This window comes from Saccostrea cucullata, unplaced genomic scaffold (assembly GCF_032062105.1).
Source record: "Saccostrea cucullata isolate Sc308-1 unplaced genomic scaffold, CSIRO_AGI_Scuc_v1 ctg3851, whole genome shotgun sequence".
NCBI lineage: Eukaryota > Metazoa > Mollusca > Bivalvia > Ostreida > Ostreidae > Saccostrea > Saccostrea cuccullata.
The window spans coordinates 1-6,149 of NW_026932672.1; the positions used below are offsets into that span (position 1 = coordinate 1).

A 6,149-nucleotide genomic window follows, 5' to 3' on the forward strand; every position below is an offset into this window, starting at 1 on the left:
TCAAAAATGTATGTGTCAATAAGATAGAAACAATAGAGACGATACACAAGTTTGAACACTCAATTATTTGGACCAATACACTTCTGAAACAAAAATAATTCTCTCACAAAATGCAAATAATTACCCAATTTTCTATCAAATTTGGACTCCAAAACTCCGGAAGCTCAAGTCCTTCCCACCTATTCCAAAAATTATTGAAAGAAGATTTGAGAAATCGTCGTTGATCTGAATCTGAAACAAAATATGAATGATTTTATAGATTGAATGTTTGTTAAAATAAGAAATCTATAGGATTGGCACATTTTAAAACACACGATCAATAAGCCGTAAAAACATTTGAATCTGGTACAACGTAACAAAAATACTCATATCAGAGTGCCAGACTTGTGAAGTTAAGACCAAGACAGAGAGAGAGAGAGAGAGAGAGAGAGAGAATAAAATTTGTGATGAAGCGATAAAAAATTGATTGTGACATTGATACGTGTAAACAAGGAGTGAATTTTTGTAATTACATGCATAAGAGAAAAATAAAATTGTAAATGACAATTGTATTAGCCTTAGTAAATCAGATTATTTCCTAAATTTCGGGAGTGGGGATGGTTCACACCCAGCTTTAGGAACATCAATATTTCATATACTGATCTTGCACATACTATTATGGAATCAATCCTAGATCAATATAATTTGTGTAAGATTCGTTTTTAGTTAGAAACTATACAATGTTCCTGACAAAATGTAATTTAATTTTCTTTCTTTATCAAGGATGGGTATCTGACCACGAACTTCTTGGAAATCTTTGTACCAATTTTCACAATGCAAAATACGAACAAAATAAAAATATTTACATACGTGTACTTTTCTAAAATGAAAATTATTAATGTAAAAATAAAGAAGAATTTCAAATATATAACATAAATATGACCCTAAAATTTACAGGCAATGGGATCGTTCGCCCATGAGGAAGATTAAGCATTTACTTATGTTTGGTCGTACCAATACAGAACACAAAGTATTAATCACGAAAACAAGGCATGATGAACCAAGTGAATTCTGAAGGAACTAGATTTTACCTTTTCTTTGAGATGTCCCATTTCTGTTTTCGCCACTGCATGCATGAAGATGGAGGCCAAGAATTAGTAAGAAAGCAAATTGAAGCTTCATGTTGAATTGCTTAATGTCCTCAATTGTAGATGTTACTTATCGCCACTTATTTATAGTATTTAGACGCTAATTATTAAGATTTACTTTCTTGATAAGACAGATTATTTTAGATGTTTTGTTTCATAAAATTGATAGAGTGGGATGGGAGTTGAAAAGTACATTTAATTATTTTTTGTGATGATAATTTATTTAAAATGACAAACATTAAGTTCGTGTACCTATCTCATGAGTTTTGATCCGGTAATTAAATTGCACTGGATGTGTATATAATGTAGCTTTCATTATGTTACTCTAATCGATACATTTCCGGTTCTTATCAAAAATTACTTTTGGTTGAGAAAAACAACCTAGTATTATATTGTAAATACCTGTGATTTTAGCATAAATGCAAGGGTTGTTCTGAAAGTTCGAGGACAAGCGCCATAAAACTAAAACCGCTAAAGACACATATATGAATTTTACAACGGTGAATGGGCATTATCTTTTTTTATTTATTTAATAAACTATACATCGTTTGATTAATTTATTGATAAAATGTTTATGTTTTTGAAAGCAGTGGTATGTCCAGGCGCGGCGCAACCTCGGCGATTACGTTTTCTACCTAAGTGCGACTGAGAAAAAACTTCTTATATAAGCATTTGTTATCTAAAATTCTATTAATTTATTTATGTATTATGACACAATCGTATCGTTAATTTGCAATTTTTACCGTATCCTGTAAGTTCTTTGAAATGTTATCGTAAATTTATGACATACAAACAATAAAGGGGTTGTAATGTCGTCAGAAAGGAGATGGGCTTCTTATTCTCATAGTATAATGACAAAAATTGTTTACATTGCAAACAATTGCAAATAATAAGCACGCGAAGCTTTAAAAAAAATTAATGATTTTTCAATTATTAATAATTTTCTTACAACTACATGTATATGTAGACATCCAAAATATATTCTATACAATTTTTGCACTTGCAATATATTCAGCAATTTCTCTAATCATCTCTGAGAAGAAAGAAAGATTTATAGAAATATGATTTTTTTTTTTTGCTTTCAACTGTGCATGCTTAACACAATATTTATTTATCCGTTTAATATTAATTCTGTCAGAATTGTTATTTCTCTATTATCTAGGTTAGTCTTCTGTAAATTTCAATATATTTATGAAATTCGGGGTTCCCTAAAGTTTTGTCCTTTTAGAATAATAAAACTTAATGACCTCAATCTTTACTTTAAAAAAAGTTACGCCAAACACTTAAACATCTTTTTACATGTATATCGCTCATTAAGTTTAGATAATTTAAGTAATCACAAATTCATTAAAGGAGTAAGAAACCATTACCTAGAAGTAACTTTAACTACTTATCATAAACCTCACTGATAAGCATACATAAATAACAATGCTAAAATTATTCTGATTTTATTTCTGAAATTAGAATTACACACAACAACGGCGCGACCGATCTCCGCCACATAGCCCTCTCAGAAATTCTCCACCACAGTAGTCCGAAGTACTTTGGCATGTTCCCCTTCTCAACCAGCATGGTATATCCGCCCCTGTCAACAACAAAAACTATATACATATTTAAATTTATAAATACAAACTGTAGGTTATAATGTCAGTTTTCCCTGATGACTAGGATATTGCTTATACGAATTCTTAAGCATATATTAACCCATTTAAAAAAATAAATAAAAAAACATTGATTTTTTAAAAACTATTATACTATGATGTATATGCCGGTATTTTAAAGATGTCATGAACATTTATAAGAGACCAAAGTCCTCCAATGCATTTTAATATGAAACAAATTAATGATAAATCTTGCTTAAATAAAGAATGTCTTGCATGCATTTTTTTTTTTACAAAAAAGCCCCGTTTAAGTAAAAGATATATTTATGTCCGTGTTGAAATAACCTTTTTTGCTTACCTATAACACAACATTGTCTATTAGTTGGTCCGGCACAATATCCTGGTTTGAATTTGATACAAGCTTCCGATGTATATTGACATGTACCATTTAAGGACCAGCATCGAGAATCACCTCCTTAAGTGTCAAAAAAAACATGTAGACAACTATGCATACAAAAAAATTATTGATTTAAAGATTTTATTTTTCATAATACACACGTTAAAATTGAAGATTTCTTTTTGCTGACGATAGCAGGGTAGCCTTAAGCCTTACCTTCTACAGTGAGAATCCCGTGAGGATCCGGGTTAGAATAGGTCCTCAGTACCCCCTTGCTTGTCGTAAGAGGCGACTAAATGGGGCGGTCTTTCGGATGAGACCGTATAAACCGAGGCCCCGTGTCACAGCAGGTGTGGCACGATAAAGATCCCTCCCTGTTCAATGGCCCTGAGTGCCGAGCATAGGCCCACATTTTCAGCCCTTCACCTGCAATGGTGACGCCTCCATATCAGTGAAATATTCTGAAGAGGGACGTTAAACAGTATTCAATCAATCAATCAATCTACAGTGAGAGGACCAGGGTTGTTGACAAGAAGAATAAACAGAAGATACGTTACAGCGGACTTGTTCTTTAATATCATACTGAACTCGTACTCTGAACTTATTTTATCGAGTAGCCGTATCTTCAATTTATACATTAGGAACAACACGACGACCTTGATGTGTAAAAATTACATAATTGATGACAGGATAATTAATGTCTCGTAAAATTAGAACTATTTCACAATATGTTTTCTGATTTTCAATTATGCTGATTTTGTTGTTTTTGCTTCAGGAAAAATCAAAATGTTGCATTTGACATTACTCAATCCATATGTTTCCATATTTATTTATTTGATGATACACATCAATATATATCAGACAAGTCTAGTGCTGCTAGGCTGTAATGCAATAAAACATACATAATTATTTGAAATTAATTAATTAATTTGGCCCTGGGCAATTATCTCACATACAGCATAGTTACCATAGATACTATATTTTTTTCTTAATACATAATATAATTACGATAAAGTTTAATTAAGATGCTGTGATTAAGAGTTTTATAAGCTTAGTGACCCAACTCAAATATCTTGCTAGGAAATTAAAACATTTATACGAGGGCTGTTCATTAAATAATGTCCTGGGAGCTCGGAAAGAAACAAAATACGCTTTCAATCTCTTTTAATTAGAAGACATGTCCGTAACATTTTTTATCCGATTTCTGATTGTTTTAGAACCCATTTTTGGGTATGACTCTTAGTATACTGGAAAATGGCAGATCCAATGATTTCCTGGACTTGTTTCTACCTTCTGAAAGGTATTTTTTCAAGTTTGGAAATAGAAACAAGTCAAAAGGTCAAAGATCTGGCGAATATTGTTAATGTAAAAAAAACATTAACTTTCTGTATATCACGAAAACACCTTTACTCTTCAGGGCGTGCGGGTTTGGACACTGTCATGAAGAAATTCATTGTAGTGGATTTCTGATTCTGGGTCCTTCCTCTAATAAACATTTTCAATTTTTTTGCAAAAAATTTGCCTTCTAGCCTTCTCCAGAAATTAAACTGTCTCCCTGAATACGAATTTTAACAACAATACCACTAATATTTAAGAAAATTGCATATAAATCTGTCTTTGTGCTCTTGCAATTCTTTGCTCTTGTCAGACATTCGCTGTTTTTATCAAGTACATCTTTTGGTAAATTTTGTTTGGAGAGTTTTAAGGAATAGATTCAAGTTCCATTGTTTGTTTGAATATCAAACAAACGTGGATAAGTACAATTACTGATATTTTAAAATAATTTTAAGACATTCGTACACGCTGTGGTTTTCACTCATTTTTCAAAATATAGGTTGACCTTTGGGTAATAAGCTTTTTTACCGTCAAACGTTTCTTAAAAACAGTGTAAACTACTCCCAAAATGATGTCTATCAAATTTGCTATGTGTCTTAAAGTCAATCATATACCAACAAATTTTATTTGTTGAAATTTGGCAAACAATACATAAGTTGTAATATTTTTTTGTTGGCAAGGACGGTATTTATTTTTTGATGCCCATTAAATACATTTTTATCATTGAAATCCACCTGCTCATTTGTCTATAAAACAGGCATTGGTTGCTGTAATTCTTACATATTTCAGTGAATATTTTTTGGGGATTTTTAACAAGTTTTACAACAGTTTTAATGACGCTTTTATTTTCACTCTAGTTTACTTATTCTTTACCATTGATTTATAATGCAGTGTCTCGAATAACCCTTGTTTTCCAGCTTCTCACAATGACACTATGTGATGAGAAGTGGTCACATAAACTGTTATGAATTCATTAAAGATAAAATAATGAGAGAAAGTCAAGCTCAAAGTCATATGATATCTGTATTGTATGTCATACAGTTCAAGACGTTATTTATTGAACAGCTCTCGTGAGCAGTATAGTCAAAACCCATGTATTTTTTACTGTTCAAATGTGTACTGCATTCCTAACAAAATAAATCTTTGCAGAAATATACATTATTAAGAAAAAAACACATAATAATATGATACCTATTATCAAAAACCTCCAAAATAAATCTTATTTTGAAAAATACAAATAGATCGATACATGCAAAAACCGGAAACGTGGGTGGAAAACAAGTACATGTTTTTTTCTAAAATTGAATAATAAATATGTACGAACAGATTAATATATCAGGAGTGTATGGTCATCTGTGTTCTGTAAATAATGAAAAATGTGAAGAAAACTATCAGCTATTGGTCTAAAACAAACCCTACAAACAATAGTGTTAATAATTCAAAATATAGTAAACGACGATATCTTGAATATCAAATTAAAATTTGAGATCCATCGTTTCTTCTTTTTTATCGAAAATATACGTATATTATATTGATTAAAAAGCATTGCATTGTATTCTCCTTCTCATATGCAAGTGAAGATTTTTCATGATAATTTCTACAGTAGTTCAAACACAGATTTGCCTATAAAGGAATGTCCATCAGGAGATGAAATACTCTGTCTCAAAAGTTGACGTAATTTTAATTCTA

The 6,149-nt window shown here is 31.0% G+C and overlaps 1 long non-coding RNA gene across 1 annotated transcript; it reads right to left on the reverse strand.

Moving 5' to 3' along the window:
- Positions 1-2,559: 2,559 nt before the first annotated feature.
- LOC134235758 (uncharacterized) lies at positions 2,560-3,355 on the reverse strand. The gene is made up of 3 exons (XR_009985476.1): positions 3,342-3,355; positions 3,087-3,203; positions 2,560-2,712 (listed from the first exon to the last, which is right to left on the reverse strand). It is a non-coding gene; the product is annotated as an uncharacterized LOC134235758 (long non-coding RNA).
- Between the last annotated feature and the right edge of the window lie 2,794 nt (positions 3,356-6,149).